We start from the raw sequence: 21,675 nt of genomic DNA on the forward strand, positions 1-21,675 counted from the left end.
CTGGAGCTGGTGCTGGAGCTGGGGCTGGGGCTGGGGCTGGAGCTGGAGCTGGGGCTGGAGCTGGGGCTGAGGCTGGGGCTGGAGCTGGGGCTGGGGCTGGAGCTGGAGCTCGGGCTGGAGCTGGGGCTGAGGCTGGGGCTGGAGCTGGGGCTGGAGCTGGGGCTGGAGCTGGAGCTGGGGCTGGAGCTGGGGCTGGAGCTGGAGCTCGGGCTGGAGCTGGGGCTGGAGCTGGGGCTGAGGCTGGGGCTGGAGCTGGGGCTGAGGCTGGGGCTGGAGCTGGGGCTGGAGCTCGGGCTGGAGCTGGGGCTGAGGCTGGAGCTGGGGTTGAGGCTGGGGCTGGAGCTGGGGCTGGAGCTGGGGCTGGGGCTGGAGCTGGGGCTGGGCTGGGGGGCACTAACAATATAACCACACCATGCATCTAGGTGAGTGGGCACTGACCTACTAAAATAGTATATCTCACCAGAATACAGGAAATCACATATGATTTGTTCAAAGCTTCCTGGGAGATGACCCCTGACCTCTACCTTATTAAGTAACTTTATAGGCTAAGCCCCAGATGTCGCCTCTGCCAACAGACAAACAACAAATGTTGGAGCATGTCCTATAGCTGCATATGGATTACTTTCTACATGTTCCCTACAGTTACACCAGCCTGTGGTCTTGCACTAAAAATAAAAATCAAAGCCTTCAGTGCTTTTGAAAAACGGCACTAGAATAATGTAGACGACCTCATTGGACAGAGTTTGAACTTTCCTGAAAAGAAGGGTTGTGGTGTATATCAGATCTAATTAGACCACATAAAGAAACTGCAATTATTTTGCAATGACAATTACACTTTATTATAAAAAAAAAAGTGTTATTGTCATTGTGGCATCAAAAATAGAACAATATTGGGCGTTGTGCTTAGTATTGGAATGATGTTTGAAATATTAATATTGTGACAACATTAATCCAGTATAGCTAAAACCCAAATTAAACTGTTTTTCCTGTGTGCTAAAATGATGTAACAACTTTGCGGGCACAATTCAGGCCCGGTGTAAGCTATACCAATTTCCACTGAATTCAAAATAATCAGTGCATGAATAATGTTACCAAATATTATTACCGCACACATGTTTCCCTTTCAAACTAGGCCCAGGTCTGGCTCTCTGACTCTACGTTTCCACTTCCACTGAATGATTACACATCAACATGTTATTTCCGAGTGTCGTGCCAAGGTAAGTGCCACGGCTGGAGGCTGCAGCACCACTCCGGCCTGGTTTATGGGCCTAATTAACAGACTATAATTGTTTCTGAATAGGCATAAATACATAAGCCAGTGGAGCGCATCCCACTGTTAACGGATTATTTCCTCTTTCAAAACAATAACAAAATGTTCCAGTTTATTCTCAGTGGACCAGTTAAAACGTCTCATCCTAAATTCAAGCAACAGCCTGCTTAAAAAGGTTTGAAGCCCTTTGCCCACATCAAAACTTACTTTAGCTATATATTTTATTGTAATAGTTTCCCAAGTCCAAGCAGTCATCCATAAAATCGAAAAAACATTACTCAAATATGGAAATGTCTTTGATGATTTGAAAGTTTGTGCAATCCCATTTGGCACAATCATCTCTGTGCTTGTAATTGGACAGGGCTCCAGCCAAAACAAAGGCTTTCTGAAAACATGTTTTTATTTCCGTGTCCTGGTCTTTCTAGTACTGCGAGGACAGGAAATGAGTCCCGACATCAAAGTCTGCAGAGGAAGTGAGTCTTTTCCTCTGCGCTGTGAGGCCACTACACCTGACGTGCTACACCATGGGAATTCTCGACTTAGAAATACAATGCGCAACTTTTTTCAACAATACATGTGATTCTAATGCAGAAAAAGTAAAGTAACATATTGGGTAATAGAGGTATTCAGAGAGTTACATGTTATAATGCTGGTCCTAGACTTCTGTTTAACTATACATGCTCGACATGTAGTGGTATAATGGCAAAGAATCCACCGAAAGAAAATATTTTATATTACAATCATTGGAACTAGTCAGAAATTGGAGCATTAACAAAACTATTTATAGAAATGTATAACAAACTACTACTACAACAACAACAACAACAACAACAACTATATTACTAATACTAATTACTGCTTGGCTCTAATATAGTGCCTTTATTACAGTTACTAAAGAGGCTTGTAATAACTAGTAATTCCTACAACTATAATGCTTTTAGTGCAGGTAAAATGGTTAGTATTCTGAATATAATTAAATAATAATTTAATTTTTAAAAATCCATTTGTACTTTTTGGAACTGTTTTATATTCAAAACAACTAAAATATTGTTGAAAAAAATAATAATACTATATTTACATTTAATTACATTTGAGGGATAGAAAAAAGAAGAAAAAAGTGATCTAAACAACACAATTAGTCAAGTTGAAAACACTGCGGTCCATTTGATCTTGAGAAACAATAGCTGGACGTGTAATGGCAGATTAGGGGCCACAAAAGCGACAAGAGCCATTCCGGGTTTTTTGCTGGAGGAGTTTGCGTTTTGTGGGGAGGTTCATCGTGAGGTGGAATGCAAATATTTATCTTGCTCCTTGTATAAAATGAAAATTACACAGTACAGCAGAAATACCTGTGCAGCTACCCAGGTGACCGCCAGCCTGGCTCCTAAAACCAGGGACATAAATATAGCAATTACCCACAAACCCCTTGGGCATATTGTGGAGTCAAGAACTTGATAGTTGCTGCTGGACAATGACTCATAACACAAAATGAAGTGGGAGTGAAGGTAACGAAGGCCAAGCTGCACATAATAAATGCACGGTCATAACTGAGGTGGAATGTAATGAATTGTTAGCTATACTTTACTTTGCTTTACTTAAGTCATTTTTCAAGTGGATACTTCTTACTTTACTACATGTGAGAGCAGATATCTGTACTTTCTACTCCATACAGTTTTTGAACTTGACTGGAAAGAAGGAATTTTTGTGCATGCTCATGGTGACATCAGCACAATTTACAGTTCTCAAAGTCTGTGTGAAAAAACACTTATTTTAAACACATATTTTTTTAAAATTTTTAAACTTTTTTTTTAAATTTAGTTGTACTTAAATAATACAATTTAGTGCTTATATAAAGTGTACCTTTAGAATTAAATGTGATGTACTCCCACAAATTATTGCCACTGATAAAGAAAAAAGTAAGTAAATACTATACCATCATTAATTTTCGTGATACTTTTACACTTACTGTAACTTATTTGAACATATAGTGTAGTAGTTCTGATGCAACATAATTACATAACTGCCTTTCTGAAACATTTTGTATATTAGATTCACATTATGGTAGTTTATGAAAATGTTTATCAATTTGTATATATTGAATTATTACCATTATTACGACTACTACTACTACTACTTCTACTGCATGGAGCCAGGCTGAGGAGATGACATAACAGAATCAGGCCATGAGAATGTTTCTTGGGATCAGGACAGACATAAATATTTGTTTCTTTGTGATAACGGGCATGAGTGTTTGTTACTGCGGAGACACAACAGTCAAAGAGCTTAACAAATTCAACTCCTTTGGGAAAAGCCTCAAATTCAAGAAAAACATTAAATACAATTCTCCATCTAGTACAAATGTAGAAAAATGTAGATAGACAAATTCAAACTGTCAAAATAGATATATTTAGTTTAGTTTATTTATTTTTAATTGCTTTGATTGTAGTTATTGCCATTGTCATTGTTGTTATTGTTATAGTATCTATTGTTGTAGTTATAGTTGTTGTAGTAGTAGTTGACACTAGAAGTAGTAGTAGTAGTTTATCGTCGCACTATATTACAGTCTTTACCAGAAAAACTACATTTGTAATATTATTTGGTCTTTGCAAAAACAGTAAAAATAAAAATGATACTTTTTTTTGGTTTATTGCAAAATGCATTATACTGCTGTACGTGCTGGAGAGTCATCCACATAGACAATCCTGGTTCGGGGCTCTTTTTGCTGCGTGCGATCCAATCTGGGTCCCACACTTCCTGTCTATCTGTTGACTCAAGCCAAAACATAAACAATACAGAAAAGTTGCCATTGCAGGTCGACCCTAGTGACCCCGTCGCTGCAGAGACATGCTCGGACTAATCATTGCCTGTTTTTACAAGCAGGCTTCAGCTTTGGCCTCTCGTTCACCTCCACTGTTTTCATAGTAACAGCCTGATTCTGGTCTCGTGATTGTTGGGGGCTGCACTGTTTTGGCCAACACATGGAAATGGAATAGAAATATTGATGAAAATACAACAGTGCATGGGGATTTGAGTGAAAAAGACAGCGGAGACGGTCGGACAAGAAGAGGGAGAGTGCCCCCTACAGAGAAGAGGAAATATGCAGTTTGTTGTCATTTCATTTTGGAGGGAAAACGGCTCAGCTCTTTTTGCAGCATTTTTGTGGAGTAAACATTATGCTATGAATGACTTAGCAAATAAGATACATTACAATACTTTTTATTCATTTTTAGATGGTGATGTGTGTGATCATCATGATGTGATGTGTTAGTCTGTATATCTACCCCACTTTATGTGTCTAATGTCATTTTACTTCGTTGAACTAAAAAAGTACATCTATATGATTTTTACTATTTTTTAAATTGTATTTCTAAATGTTTTACCAAGTTATACATTTTTTTTATTTTGATGCTATTATTCTAATGAGGCATATTCTTACATTCATATTATTTTTGTGTATTTTTTGTATACACATTTAGAGTAGAGACAAATAATAAAAAAAAATTGTATGCAGTGATAACTACTTTGTGTATTATAATTTTAATATATGAAATATTATAATATTATGTTCACGTTCTAGAATTTGATATGTATGAATTTGTATGACAAACTTATGATCCACATACGTTGCACTTTCTCATTATCTAATCATCATATGGCTTTAAAGCTGAAGTACCAACCTTTTTTTTTCCTTATAAATTAATAATTGTTTTTTTTCTCTCAAGAAAGTGTATTGTAAAAGCAAAAGAAAAGCGTTACAACAATCACATCTTCACTTTCTGAAGGTAAAGTGATCAAATAATGTCACTTAAGTGTAGTTAAACTGACAGAGAAGATTTCTGTGGATAGTTCCAGTAAATAAAAGAAGAATAGTAATAGTAATAACCACTCTGAGCCCCACTCCCCCGTTTGGAAGCGCTGCTACGGCACATTTGGATCTTAACCTGAGTCATGTCCTTGTCTCCTGCCTGCTGTGAGCATGTGCAGGGTTCAGGCAAACGCTTAGATAGATTTTCCAGGGGCCTCGCGCACAATAGCGATACCATGTGTTGAGTTTCTTTGCCTGTATATGGGCCCTGACGCACGGCCTCCCTCGCCGCAGCACCTGTTACACCATAAACACACCTGCGAAACAGTCCACCATCAAACAGACGCCACGGAAACGCCTCACAACAACAGAGCCCGGTGCGGCACCGAGATGGCAGCAGCTGCGGCTGGGTTTTACAGCACCACCTATACAGTATCTATACAAGGATATATACAGACGGGGGAGGGGCAGGAAGTACTCCAAATCTGCAGTAAAAGCACCAGGTCTTAGCAAAACAATTATTCAGTCTGTAAATGTAAATACAAATGATCTGCTTTTTTTTTCAGAAACAAGTTTGAAACATAAACTTATGCATCCATTGTTTTGCTGCTAACTACTATTTATAATGTGAGTGCTGCAACAAAGGAAGTCACGCTTTATACAACTTTACTGTTACAATTAATGAGAAAAGAAACATCACATACTATGGCCAAACAACATAAAAACCCTTAATTTTCATCAAACTTTCTGGATGAAAAGTAACAATATTGACACATAAGCATCCAGATAAAAAAAGTACTTTATATGTAGTTTGACTAGTATTACATTTTAGTTTTAATGATTATATTAAAACTTGAATAATCACTTTGATTAACCAAATGATCTTGACATCTCTACCTGCAGTTAACAATTATTTTAGTAGTTGAGTATAGGCATTATCAGTATTTATTTTTTACTAGCCAAACAATTATTATCAATATTCCATTTTTACCAAATTGATTTTTACATTTTAACCAAATAAAGGTTCAAATATAGTGACGTAATGCTTTTAGAAAGACACAATTTACATATAAAGTGAATTATTGATGAAAATCTGAAATTTATGTATTATTTTTGATATTATGATTTAATAATGTAGTTAGTTTTCATACAGCCGACTTTTGGCATGTATTTTAGAGTATATTTAGTCCAGATAATGATGATTGAAATATGACAACAGTTATTTTAATGCTTACAGTCCAATAACATGCACTGTCCCAATAAAATAAATTAATAAAGAGTCACGATTTTTCTGATTAATCGTAGCAGCCCATGCAGCAAGTTAGAAAATGTTTACATTCTCTCTCAAATGGCACAAAACTAAAACATAAAAGTAGACATTTCTGGGGGTTAAAAGTTTTAAAATGCGCTAATTATTCTCAAAAACATGAATACAATTTTGTTCAGCTTGTCCTACACCACAGGACATACTTACTCCTTTCGTCAACACAAATCTTGACTTCACAAAAGGCTATACTACAGCTCTTCAAAGTCTGAATAACTATTTTAAATTTCTTTAGCTTTTTTCCCCCTCGTGTGAAACGTCTTCTTATTGGACAAACCCTTTAAGACTGCAGGAGTAATTAGGGCACAGGACATGCTTGAATCCATTTGGTTGTGGGACACTTTTTGCTTAATGACTTTGAAACACAATGAAGTGGAGTTGGGGTTGTTTAGCAGGAACATTGTGTACAAGACGTTTGGGATGGTCCTGGCAGTGAAATGACCAATCGCACGGCCCCCCATTCACTCACTAAACAGGCAGTAAACCCCACCCGAATGTTTGACCGTTTTGGATAAGCTCAGACACGGGACAATTAAACGTATATCAAACAATGGAGGAGGAATGGAAGGAGCTTTCTTAATGAGGCAAGAGCATAACAAAAGACAAGTTTAAAGTTTACGTTTGGGATGTCTAGGGGACACAGGTGGACACTTGACTATTTAAAGAAGTCTTGGAAACTGGACTAGAACAACATCTTAATTCAACCATGAGTTAACGCACTCGATCTTTCAAAAGATTCAAAAAAGGCTTTTGGGCCACTTATTGATGAAGGGAAAAAATAATTAGAGAATAGAATAATTTATAAGACAAGCAATAACTTATGGCTGCATACAGTAGATCAAGCTGTGGATGACTTTTGCGTTGGATAAACTACAAAGAGAGACAATAGTTTGTGACTATTTTGACTACATGTGCTGTTCTTTGGACTGGTGTATACGATAGACTCGTGTAAATGTATATCATATGTACTCACACAATCCATCATAATCATTTCAAGTCCTACGATAAGATCCATGAAGCTCCACATGGGCAAGTTAAAAGTCTGGAGCTCATGGAGATGTGCCATTTCCACACTGTGTGTTTTGAGTACGCCTTGAACATTTTTTTACAATTTGAATTCATAGATTCACAAATGGATGTAATTGAATAATGTATCACTTTAGAGCAAACGTTTCTACTAAAAAGAAAGCAAAAACAATCCCCATTGTCAGATTGTCAGAACCAGACAGTGTGCTACTAGCTTAAAGGCGCAATGGACGATTTTTCGGCGATTTGAGAACACAGGCGGAAGTGCACATGTGCACTCCCCCGTGCGGACTGATACAACACACACGTGCGTTTGTTTATTAGCGCAACGGATCGCATCGCATCTCTCGTCTCCCGTAGATTTCCGTCTCTTATGAGACAGCTCGAACATCTCTATCTCCGTCCTAATTTTGTCCCGTACACAGAGGGAACTATATTATGATAGATCAATGCGCTTAGACACGTGGAACCGTGCTGCTCTCGGGGGACGAGCCGCACGCGGCTGCAGGTGAGCGGTAGGTGCGTTTTATGATTGATATGTGGCAGGACTAATCGGCAGTCCACGCCACGAGGAAATGAGACTCAGATTTGGGCCAAAAAAATCTTCCATTCAACCTTTTAGGTTATGCGTCTCATTACATAGTACATTTTTGTGCTGAGAGGAATGATTTGGTTATGTTTTAGTAGGTCGTTCTGTGGTGTATTTTCAACCATAAGCAGCCTCTACTCCAAATTCTAATATGTTTAAAATCTCATTAATTTTTATGTATAAAATCACGTGAATTTACATCTATTTTCAAGTTAAATGTTTCTGTCTAAATGTTTTATACTTGGATGCCAGATCAAATTCAGTAAAATATAAAGTAAAATATCTCCAGCCTTTAAAGATGCACTGTGTAACTTTTCCGATGGAAAGTGCACCACCTGGTTGTCTCCGTGGAGTTAACGCTTTGCCAAGAATATTCCACAGTATGGTATTAAAGTTATCTTCAAGGAGACACGCAGGGGACACCATTACAAGCCAAGTTACAGGTCAGATCTGTGGAGAGGCAACACTCACAATAACAGCATGTTTTTCCAAAGTATTTTGTAGCAATACAAACACCTGCCATTGTGTGAAACATTCCAGTTACAGCAATAACATCTCCATGGAGACAGACGTTACACACATGTTGAAAACATGTGCAGGTATGGCCTTACTGTGGTTTTTCAAACGTTAGTGCACCTTTAAGCATGTGCAGGTATGGCCTTACTGTGTGGTTTTTCAAACGTTAGTGCACCTTTAAGCATGTGCAGGTATGGCCTTACTGTGGTTTTTCAAACGTTAGTGCACCTTTAAGCATGTGCAGGTATGGCCTTACTGTGGTTTTTCAAACGTTAGTGCACCTTTAAGCATGTGCAGGTATGGCCTTACTGTGTGGTTTTTCAAACGTTAGTGCACCTTTAAGCATGTGCAGGTATGGCCTTACTGTGGTTTTTCAAACGTTAGTGCACCTTTAAGCATGTGCAGGTATGGCCTTACTGTGTGGTTTTCAAACGTTAGTGCACCTTTAAGCATGTGCAGGTATGGCCTTACTGTGGTTTTTCAAACGTTAGTGCACCTTTAAGCATGTGCAGGTATGGCCTTACTGTGTGGTTTTTCAAACGTTAGTGCACCTTTAAGCATGTGCAGGTATGGCCTTACTGTGTGGTTTTTCAAACGTTAGTGCACCTTTAAGCATGTGCAGGTATGGCCTTACTGTGTGGTTTTTCAAACGTTAGTGCACCTTTAAGCATGTGCAGGTATGGCCTTACTGTGGTTTTTCAAACGTTAGTGCACCTTTAAGCATGTGCAGGTATGGCCTTACTGTGGTTTTTCAAACGTTAGTGCACCTTTAAGCATGTGCAGGTATGGCCTTACTGTGGTTTTTCAAACGTTAGTGCACCTTTAAGCATGTGCAGGTATGGCCTTACTGTGGTTTTTCAAACGTTAGTGCACCTTTAAGCATGTGCAGGTATGGCCTTACTGTGGTTTTTCAAATGCAAAAACATGTCACAACCAAACCACAGTGTAATGCCTTCCCCGAGTGCTGGAGCTTTTCTTTGCGATTCCCGTTAGTATGGGGCGTATGGGGCTGTCAGTGGAAGGCCTAAATGTCGTTCATCACCTCAAAGGCCCATGGGATCGGGGCAGGGCGTCCTCAGCTCTGCCAGACTTAAGACGACGTTAGTGATAGAAACAAGGCTCCAGTGAACTTCAGATGCAGTCATGCATGGATAATGCATCTTCAACAATGAACCTAAAGTTTGTGTTTTTAGTTGCATTATATGCTACATTGCTGAGAATATTTATGTTTATAGGAAAAAATAAATACATTCATAAACCTATAGCTTGTCTGACCATAAAAAATCTTCAACCAATTCCCAAGCTCAATGTGGTGAAATGTTGACTTCTGTGTTTTTTAAGTAACGGTCATTCTTTATATGTAACATAAAGCTAAGCACATTCATAAATAATAAATAATAAAAACAAATCTCAAAGAAAAAAATTTCTTTGAGATTTGTTTTTATTTTATATTTTTCAAAACCTCAATTGGCTATAATTCAAGTCTATTTCATAATAAATCTGTGTGGTCATGTTTCCTAACAAGAGGGTTAGTGTGGTTCAAGGTCCTTCTTTGTCACTTGGCACAACTGGCTTTTATGTTGACAGATTAAGCTGCTGGTGTTGTTGCCTGGAACCTTCCAGCGTCCTGTAATAGTTTGGTGGCTTGTTTGGCCCATATTATTCACTTTAGCGCTCACACCTTTATTTTTGTCACGGTGTTCAGCACGAGATCTCTGCGGTGTCTTTGGTCTGTATTGAGGGCCGGAGCAAATCCCTCTCCACTGCTCCGCGCTCCTAAATATGAGCCGCTGACTGATCTTCTCTTGTCCATGTGAGGATTAATGGATTTGATGTGTAAATGTATGTGTTGTATATCAGCACAGCTCCGGAACCTTCCTCCTTCGCTCAGGTAAAGCCTCGCAGTGTGATGGAAATGAGCAAATTTGGTCAAAAAACTTGATTAATCCGGGTCAACTCTTGATTATGGTTCCAGCGAGTCTTGAGGACTTGAATACAGACCTGAACACACTTTATAAAATATAATCGTAGTCCCAATAAAGATGTATGGATGGTTGCCTGATAAATGATCCTTTGAACCTTCCATATCAAATATAGGACTTATACATGTAAACAAACACCTTCATTTACTTCAGGGGCCGATTGTGCAGTTTGGCTTTGACCTGGTGTCAGTGCGAGCGCTCCGTCTGCGTGACTGCGGCTGGTGGGAGCTGAGACCCTAACTGAATTATCACAGTCCCAGATTTAATCTCATAATAGTTTGGCTTTAATGTCCAAATGAAAGACAGATGTGACTCCACTTTGGTTAGTTCACACAGGCCTCGCAGTCTGTGAAGAGAACGGCATCTGAACCGAGGCGTGCGAGCTAGTTTACTGTGAAGCTAATTAGCCGAGACGTTACAATCACATTTGGTTTGTAGATACGCACATCGAAAGTGTGTAAGATATGTAGAGGTGGGTAAAGCAGCCAAGAAGTGTAAACAGAGTGAGAAGAGTGTGGTTATGTCAAGATAATCCAAGGATACTCAAGACAACAAAAATAAATCAGATCAGACGTTTCAATGCAAGAGACATGCAAAAAAAATATTACTCAAAGAGGTAAATGAGACATACTTTATTTCCAGGTGCTTGGTATTTAACTATAGCATACGTGGATTTATGTTTTGTTCATTGCAAACAAAATATTGATCCAAAACAACTTAATATTAGAAACAGGTTCATTGACTTCCTGTTCAAAACTACACAACTGAGTTCTTCAAAAATATTTCACATGTTTTTATTTTTGAACAGTGTCTATGAAATACAACTTTGTGTAAACTAATGCTGATTAAAACACTGTTGTACCACAGTTAAAAGCTCATTAAAGCTGATTTAGCAAACTATAGTATGTCATTCTTAAATCAGACATTGTGAAACTTCTCAGGGAATTAAAACTGTATTGAAAATGTACTAAAGTAATTGTATGATAGCACGAAGAAAGATCACTATTGTATAAACTAAACCTTAACAAATCCTATGAAATTTGAAGGTGGTGATCTTCAAATGGAACTGCTCACTACAGAAGGAAAGAAGATGTAATGAGAGTGCAGACACACAGTATCTTACAGTAGATACGGAGCACACATGCACAGCCCCCGCAGCAGAGGCAGTGGGAGTGTTGGGACAGAGATAGGGAAGCAGGGATTTGTTTAAAACTACAAGCCCATGGGAGCCTCAGTGAAGGCAGACAATGAAATGGATCCTTCCACCACAATCGCTCACTGTCAGGACAACCAACAACAGCAACTCAAATCACAGGTTTCAGACAGAGGTTATTCACCTCTCAAGTCTCTGCACTCTTCATTAACATCCTTCAAATCTAATCACAGACAGTGGTGGAAGAAGTACTCAATTGTATTACTTAGTATTTCAGACCGACTTTGAGAACTATTAAAGCGTGATTAGTAGTGCAAAAAATATAAACAAGCTAAAAATAACACCCAACCATTTAACATGGGCTAAAACAGTCATTTTTAGACCTGTTGAAATAGAAAGTCCAGATATCTGCTCTCAAATGCAGTGAAAAGTTAAAAGTATCCACAGTAAAATGTACTTTTGCTTAAGTTAGTTTTACTTTTGTACTTTGTTCCCCTGATAAGACGTCACTACTTTGTTGAGGGATGCAAATCTCAGTAAAGTAAAACCAGAAAGATAAAGAGACTGTACAAAATATGTTCATACTTACTCAGTGTTACAATTATTGCGTGAAAAAACACCAATAATTACATTTTTTGACCAGTTTTAAAATACCAAACTTTCTGAATGACAAAAACTGTCAAATAAAAAAGTACTTTAAATGTTGATGTATGTTTTGGACTATAAATTGACTTAAAAAGACTCAATAGTGCTTCTAAAATAGTCACGATTATAATTTTTAAGACATTTCAAATATATTGTGACCTGAAAAACCCTGATCAGCGATTGACCGTCCTAGTTCGAGGGCGACAAAGCGATGCTCTTTTTGCAGCAGGTGGTGTTTGTGTACAGTGGTCAGTGCCTCTCCTGCATTGGGATTACACTGTGACAACACTCTGGAGGGTCACAGCGGCCGGCCCTCGCCCTCGCCCTCACCCTGTCCTGACCGTGGCTGTGCACAGCGTGTGACCGGACGGATTGGGCCTTTGTCCCGGTGGCAGGAATGGGACAGAGAGCTGTATGGGAATGAAGAGGGGAAGTGAGGATTTCAGGTCTGTGTATGCGGCTTCCACCCCAGCGGCTGTGGGAGAGTTATTGTAGCTACTATGGGGGTCAGCAATCAACTCTGGCAGAGGACAATGACTAAATACGGCGTGATAAGGGTGAATAATAACTTATACTGTCAGGGCTGCTACAAAAAATCATTTGTCACGTGGTGCAGCTATTTTTAATTTACATACATTTTACACCTGATGCTCATTCTGTCACTTTACCCCAGTATCTACACTCTCCCTTCAAACGACATTTTAGACGACACGATTTGTCTAAAAAGTAGTGAACTTAAGATTTTTTATACTGTACTATTTATTCATTTTATCTCAAATATTTCAGCGCTTTGATTAACTACTACATTTCTACATTTAGGGGTTTAATGTCAGTTGTTAATGTCAGAGAAAAGAGCAACATATTTGTATAAAAAGACCAACACTACGTACGAAAGTAAAAATAGGAGTGTTTTTTCCAAAACAAGTAACTTTGGAAAAAAGTTAACAACAATAAATGACTGGTTAGTTCAATTAAACACTGTGAAAGAGCGAACTCTGTGATTTTACTACAGGTCACATCAAAATCCTGCCATAAACATAAACAAGTGGTAACCTTGAGTTCTCATGTCGGAATCACAAGTTCCAGAAGAGCACGTGAACAAAGGCATAATTCCAAAACTGAGAACTGTTACCTAGCAACCATAGTGTACAGAAGGGCCAAAATCCATGTAAATTGCACAATAGAAATGATTTGAGAAATAATAATACCAGATAACACATTTATATTGTTAAATAATTGTTTAAACTGTCAGATTTTTTTGTTTTCTTGTGTTTAAATTGTCCCTGAATTTTCAATACAACGTCGCTTATTGATGACATCACAGAGGGATTCTGTTTTAAACGCAGCTCATTTCCAACTTTTATTTTTCAATATTTCAGAAACTGCTACTTGACTGATGTGAAACTGTAATAAATGTTTACCCCTGGGACAATCCCACCAAACTAAGTGTACGTAATGAAAAATAGAAAAAGACATATGCACCATTTACTTATATTTGTGTCTTATTTGTACCAATGGCATTAAAAACAGTGATACATTTAAGATAAGATAAGATAATCCTTTATTGTCCCACATGGGGAAATTTCATTGCTGCAACGCAGGAAGATACAGAGGTAGGTACAGAGGAAAAGAACAGATCACTTATAGGAAGTCTGAAAAACACTTTCAGTAGAAGATCTCCTATAAATAAAAACTCCCATAGACAATTTATTATAATATTACAGTACTGATACTGTACAGATGCTTTACTTTTTAACCAACGAAACATAACTAAGCTGATGCTGCGAGGCTGCTTTGGCTCAGGTAATATCATTGTAAAGACCATTTCCGCATATTTATTCTTGTTTGTGGGGGATTTACCAGAAAACAGAGGTAACCCAGCCAGGTCCAGCCTCTGACTTGATCTGGCCTGAGCTGTACTTGGAGTGCAGCGCTTCCTGGATTAACATGTCAAAACTGTGGATTAGTTTTGGTCCTTGTTGGCCTGAAGTGCACGGCCTCGTTAGACCCCATCCACCTCTCGCTTTGGCCTCATAACGAACAGGAGAGCTCTGAAGCAGCAGCCAAAAGCCACGGGCCGCGCTTCCTGCCTCTGTGCGTTGTGTTGTGTATTTTGTCAGCTGCTTTTCTTTTTTTTCTTACCCAATTATGCTCCGCTGTAGTAGTGCTCTGTTTTGTGATGGCATGTGTGTGAGTGTGTTTTTTTAGGAGAAGGTTCACATAAGGCTCGGAGGGTCCTCTAATGTCAGTGTGTCCCAGAGGAGAGCCCCGGGACAATGGGGACCGGGGCAGGTACTTCAGGGCCCTCCACGTTGAAATTTTCCCATTGTGTAAACAGAGAAACATACAGTAGCTTCAAATCGATATAACCTTGGCTATAACTTACAGGAAGCGGTGTGTATGGAAAACATTTAACGTTTAACATTCAAATTCTGTACGAACAATTGACCGTGAAGCAGCTGAAATAAGCCTATAACAATAACTACAATGGTGTTTGTGCATTTTTATCATTTTATCTTTGTTAATTGTCACAAAAGAACTATTTAAAATCAGTTGTATTTTTATTTTTGCTCTATATTTTCTTGGTAGACTGTACAAGAAAGTAAATTATAGATTTAATTAAGAAAGAATTGCGTTGAAATAACATAATTAAAGACGTTAAATTACAAAAGTTGTAATAGAAAGAAGACAATTATGCTTTTTTCATGTATTCAGGTACACTTTCTGCACACTTTAGCTGTGTAAAGCACTGACTGGCCCTGAAACACAGATGGTACCAATATGGCCCCAAGCCGGGATGAGAACACCTACTGTGCGTGTGATTGCCTACATGTTTTTGTGGTCTTCAACGTGAGACGAGTGTGTGGTCCAGTGTCCTGCGTCTTCATTGTGTCTGCCTATCACCAGACACCAGCTATCACTCGGCACAATCGGACGCCAGTTGGGGCCCGCTGTTTTTGTGCGTTTTCTCGTGCCTATTCTCATCTATCTGTCTATCTCATCAGCGTCTGCAGTGAAAATGTGCTAGTCCTAACATATCCCCATTTGGGTTGTTCTGCTCCGGTCATGTTAGTGTTACTGTGAGGCGCTGTGAGTAAACAGAAGAGTCCTGAGCTGTCTCCGGGATTCATAGCCTCGGGCCTGAGGGATCGAAAGAGTTGCTCAAGAAAACAGCTGCAAATGCACACGAACAACAAACTACTTTCAAAAATATATGGTGTGAAAAGAATTATGAGCTATAACTAATGTAGAATTGCAAGCTCAACAATAAAAAAGTATATAACTATTATCATTTAACATAACTTTGTGCTTAAAGTAAGAACGATGTTGAATTTTAATCGTTTGTACTTAATCTATTGCTCATTCACACGTCCTTATTTAATTTACAAACCATACAGATCATTAATAATGCAGCTTAAAATGATCATAGCAATAAAAATGTTTTTTCTTTATTTTCTTTATGTCATTAATTTTATTTATTCATTTTATTCATTTTATTCATTTTATTCATTGTATTCATTTTATTTATTGTATTCATTGTATTCATTGTATTTATTTTATTTATTTTGTTTATTTTGTTTATTTTATTTATTTTAAATGTATGTCTCTTAAAATGTAGAGATTTACTATGCAACTTACTGTATGTTCGTAGCTAAAGCATTCGGTCCTTTTACCATTCCAAAGGCTAATGTACAACTCTTTGATTGTGAAATATGGCAGTAAATTATGATAAATTGTGGCGTGCAAATTACGCTGCATTCATAAACTTCGCCTATGATACGGGCACATTGTGTTACTGTTTATGTTATTAAATTCATGTTAAATGAGTGAAAAAAATCCATGGAGTCTGTGCAAAGAGGAGGTACTATGCGCAATCAATGACTTTTTTTTTTATTTAGCTTTATACCATTTTATGTCTGTAGTTACGGTTTGTAGTACGAGGGCACGTGTGTTTTGGAAGGGGTAGTTCAGCTCACGTGACAGACCACCCAACAGAGAAAGTGTGTTTGGTTTGTTTACACCATTTCACCAAAGACTGCTTCTTCAGTCGACTCATTTAAACACGGGAAGAGAAGTCCGAAGAGCGCAACTTGTTTCAGATAACAGTGATTAGCTACGCCACGCAGATATTGGCTTCTAAAATGCTCTCCTTTGTGTTTATTACTGTTATTTCACCTTCATAAACGTGTGTATGATTGTGTTGAAGTGGGAGAGTCGGTTCAGAGCGTTAAAAATGAAATATTCAACAATTTATCACATAAATCTTTGGCAACTATAGCATTATGTGGAGATCTACACTATAAATGCTCTGTGTTAACTTAATACCCCAGAACACCCGTCTTTAATGTGCACTGTGTAACTTTGTTGGTGGAGGGTATGTTACTTGCTTGTTACTTTGAAGATGTTCCTCAGCTTCTCCGTCTCCATGGAGACCAGGACAAGTTGAGAGGAGACCACGCAATTCATGTTGTACTTTTGTGCAATAAAATATCTGTAATTGAATATATGCAAAATAGATGAGTTTAATGCCATGCGGTGGAACATGCCAGGCGAAGCAATAACATCTCCATGGAGATAAGACCTGCATTGTATGGCGCTTAAATTAATTAGATTCAGCAGAGTTTATTAATCCCTGGGGGAATTAGTTTGAGTAATAAAAATGCACATAGAGAACAATCGAACATTCAACAAAGAGGAGATATGAGGTTAAAGAAATAAAATAATAATAATAAAGGCATTACATCTACAATATCACTTAGATGAATAGAAGAAGGACTAAAACTATTTAAATACCTATTTGTTTTAGAAAAGGGAACAAACGAGCGACAGCAGTAAAGATTCACATTTTAAAACATGACTCTGTGAGCTAAGAATCACACTGGGTTTATATAAAATCTGCTGCACTCCTGAGACTTTAAACAGATTTTAACAATGGAATTAAGACTTTGGCAGAGCGGTTGTTAACAGTAAATAGAAGAAAAACACAGGAATGGAATGAGTTAAACGTTGCAGTCCCACTTTTGACAACAGATGTAGTATTCACATCATATTTAAGTTGCTTGTCCAAAACTGTGCCTGAATATCAATAAGAAGCAATCATTTCAACTTTGTCATTATGGATAATAGAGGTTAAGCAGGTGATGCTTTTCTCCTGTAAGAGCTAAAAACACAACTAAAATGTTAAAGAGCTGCTACAGTCTGATAACAAATATAAAAGTCTACAACGCTACTAAATATTCAGTTTGTACTTGACATCTAGAAAAAGAAAACAAAGCAAACAGTTGTATAAAACCAGATAAACAACAGGAACACTGCAACTACGCTCACTTTTATCACGGATACAGACTTTGGGAAACATATTACCTTTATTCACTTCAATAAAATGTTGAGAAAGTACTTTCAATTTCCACTTTGCAGTATGAAGTTAATTTTAGTGAAACAACGGCGGAAATGAGGCCAAAAAAAAAGCTAAATAAACACATTTTATCAGTTGTGCTGTCCATAATTCTTATAGTATTATAATTGGTCATAATTGTATATCTTTTTTATACTACTACAATAAAAATAGATCACGCTCTGGCCATTTTGCATTTTATTTTTTTCGACCAAACCTTTTCAACATAAATCATGAGCAATTACATACAGACCAAGTATAGACACATTTTATAAAACAATTGCCCAATTAGTTGTTCACTGTCAGATTTCTAATGCATCGTTTCTGTTCTATTCAACACACCACTATAATTGTGTTATTTTAGCTCCAAAGTTGCCAATTCCTACACATCTCCTGCTAAACGTGACCTCATGCAGACATTATGATTTGTCAGCAGCTCCAGAGTTGAGGTCAGAGGATCCAGGTGGCTCGCTCCAATAGAACGTCTAAATGATTCATGTTGTGCATAAGACAGTGCTTTGCCCAGCTGTGCCCGGGTTTGCACTCGCAGTGTCAAAACGCTTGTGGTTTCTCTCTTTAAAGTGTGAATATCTGCTGCACGCTCAATGAGAAAAACACGTGTCACAGATTAAAAGTAGATTTTGCCTCGTGAGCATTTAATTTCGCCGCTTTATCAGCTAAAGTATGGCTCACATTCAAGGTATTTGTTGTGTTCATATAATGGCCCCACCATTATACAGAAGTCTAAAAAATGTGTTCAAGTAAGACTGGCGTTACAAAAATTAAATGATAATGTAATGTACATGAAATAACTCAAGTAAGAGCAGAAAAATAAGAGAAACTACTGTATTACTCAAGAAAAGTTGTTGTTGTAGTAATTGTCTGGACTGAACATCTGATCTATAATTTTAAGTTAATAATTGGACAGGCAAAACATCAAATAATGCACATATTCTGGTATTTCCAAAGAAAATACAAGAAAGATTAAAAGAGTAAATCCTATCAGAATGTGAAAGTTAAAGAAATACATACATTGTTAAATAACGTAACCAAAATATTAAGATATCATTCAAGTAGTAAAAGTATGGAGTGAGGAAACTACTCTGAGAAGTACAATTTTCTGCAAAAAGTGACTTAACTAAATGTGTGCATAATGATGATAATGTTTTTAAAGTGTTTGTGTTTTTGCCTCTCTGTTTTTCAGATCTCCAAATAGATTCATCATCCAGATGTTTCCCTCTCTTGCTGCTGCTGTTATATTTCACAGATGATCCATATGAAGAAAGCAATGTGTTTTTGGTTAACGAGTTAGTGGTGAGTGGAAGCAAAAGTCTTTTTTTGGTGGGAGGAATCCATTGACTTCATGACTGGTACGTGTGGCTTTGTTAGAGCAGTGCATTATGTCCAAACAAACTATAATTCTGAGCGTCTGGAGAACAGGTGTCTCAATGTAAACATCTAAACCTTCTGTTGGGAATTTGTGGCTTTGTCGGACGAAAACTAAATCCACACACAAGACTTTTCTTTAAGTAATAACATTTAAATAGGCGATGCTGAAAAAAAAAAACAATACAAATCAATCGTTTTCCTCTCTCCTTCACAGATTCGATAGATAATTGAATCCACAGCTTTCAGCCCGACATTCTCGTTCTTACAGTTCATTAGTGCGACCTCATCCTCAGACCACAAGCAGAGCCTGGTGGTCATGTAGCTTTGAAGAAGAGCTTTTCAATCACTTTCAGTCCAAGAGTGGTGAGACGGGACTGGTCAGGGAGCAGTGTTATTTACAGTTATTATTATAGACCCCGGAATGACACGGAAACGGGCAGAAAACTTCACTTACGTACTTTAAACGTGTTCGCAAATGAAAAGTGATTAAAATACGCAAAATGGCCTTGTGCTTTTGTGCAGCTGGAACAGAGCGTGAGCACAACACCTGCAGGATGCCCATGGTCGCCCTGGACAAGAGGCATAACAATGGACCTGAGTTACAGAAGTGATGGGAGCTGTTTTATTTCCTTTTATGGCAGTTTTCTAGGCTATTATAGAGACCCAGCTATTTTAGTTATGGCTTTTAATTTTCTTTCATTGGCTTGTTCATCATTTCGAATATTATTAATTTTTTATTGGAATCAAATGTAAATTGATTTCAACTGTCATGGTTAGAGCTGGGTTGAAAAAAAAACGATTTTCAGATTTTTTTAATTTTTTTAATTTTTAATTTTAATGTATTTATTTATTTTTTATTAAAGGCGGTATGGACGATTTTTCGGCGATTTGAGAACGCAGGCGGAAGTGCGCATGCGCTCTCCCCCGTGCGGACTGATCCAACACACATGTGCGTTTGTTTATTAATAATAATAATAATAATAACTTTTATTTATATATCGCTTTTCAGTGACCCAAAGACGCTGAACATAATAAAAAAGGGGGGGGTATTTACAGACAGGGGGGACAACACGTACAGAACACATTAATATACAGATAAAATGAACAAGACAGAAGAAGTAGAGAGAAAAAGATGGGGATGTAACAGGGGGTAGAAGTGTAGGCAATGGGGTAGAGGAGGCTAGGGGTAGGGGAGGTCATAGGCTTGGGTGAAGAGGTATGTTTTTAGGCGGGATTTGAATGTTGTGAGTGAGGGAGAGTGGCGGACAGGTTGGGGGAGGGAGTTCCAGAGTCGGGGTGCTGTTCGGGAGGATGCTCTGTCGCCAAAAGTTTTGAGTCGGGATGTTGGTGCAGTCAGGGTGAGAGAGGAGGAGGATCGGAGAGCTCGGGTGGGGCGGTGGGGGATGAGGAGGTCAGACAGGTAGGGGGGGGCAAGGTGGTGAAGAGCTTTGAAGGTGAGGAGGAGTATTTTAAAGTTTATGCGCTGCTTGATGGGGAGCCAGTGGAGAGAGCGGAGAACGGGAGTGATGTGATCACGGGACCGGGTGTGGGTGAGGAGGCGGGCAGCGGAGTTTTGGACCATTTGGAGTCTATGGAGGGAATGGGAGGAGATGCCAGTGAGGAGGGAGTTGCAGTAGTCGAGGCGGGAGGAGATGAAGGCATGGATGAGGGATTCAGCAGCGGGGAGGGTGAGGCAGTGTCGGATTTTGGCGATGCGGCGGAGGTGGAAGTATGAGGTCTTGACGATGTGGCTGACATGGGGAGTGAAGGAGAGGGTGGGGTCCATGATGACACCGAGATTGCGTACCAGGGTAGAGGGGGTGATGGTCGAGGTGTCGATGCTGAGTGAAAAGGGACCAGTTTTATTGAGAGTGGATTTGGTGCCAATGAGGAGGAGCTCTGTTTTGTCACTGTTCAGTTTGAGGAAGTTGAGAGTGAGCCATGATTTTATTGTAGAGATGCAGGTTTCGATGTGGCTGAGGGGAGGGTTTTGGGTGGATTTGGTGGTGAGGTATATCTGGGTGTCGTCAGCGTAGCAGTGAAAGTCGAGGTTGAGTTGGCGGAGGATGTGACCAAGGGGGAAGATGTAGCAGATGAAGAGGAGGGGGCCGAGGACTGAGCCCTGGGGGACCCCTGCGTTACTGGGGAGAGGGTGGATGAGTGACCGGAGAGGGAAATGAACTCTTGCCTGTTGGTGAGGTAGGATGTGAGCCAGTCAAGTGCAGAGCCCTCAACACCCAGTTGGCGCAGCCTTTGTAGGAGGATGGAATGGTTTATAGTGTCAAAGGCTGCGCTGAGGTCTAGTAGTAACAGGATGTTGAGGGCCCCGGAGTCTGCAGAGGTGAGGAGATCGTTGAGTACTTTGACCAGGGCTGTTTCAGTGCTGTGAAGTGGGCGGAAGCCAGATTGGAGGGGTTCATAGAGGTTGTTTGACTGGAGGTGGGTGTGAAGTTGGGCGGCGACGATGCGTTCCAGCGTTTTTGAGAGGAACGGCAGGTTGGAGATGGGGCGGTAGTTGGAGAGGTTGGCGGAGTCTAGGGTGGGTTTTTTGAGGATGGGGGTGATGGAGGCCAGTTTGTAG

At 39.0% G+C, this 21,675-nt stretch overlaps 1 protein-coding gene across 1 annotated transcript in view; it reads right to left on the reverse strand.

Moving 5' to 3' along the window:
* Positions 1-21,675, reverse strand: part of kcnq1.2 (potassium voltage-gated channel, KQT-like subfamily, member 1.2) — a 190,707-nt gene that overhangs the window by 97,201 nt on the left and 71,831 nt on the right. The gene's annotated exons all lie outside the window — the stretch shown is intronic.

The sequence above is a fragment of the Eucyclogobius newberryi genome, unplaced genomic scaffold, assembly GCF_026437365.1.
Source record: "Eucyclogobius newberryi isolate DKJ021-1_F unplaced genomic scaffold, fEucNew1.0.hap1 SCAF_7, whole genome shotgun sequence".
NCBI lineage: Eukaryota > Metazoa > Chordata > Actinopteri > Gobiiformes > Gobiidae > Eucyclogobius > Eucyclogobius newberryi.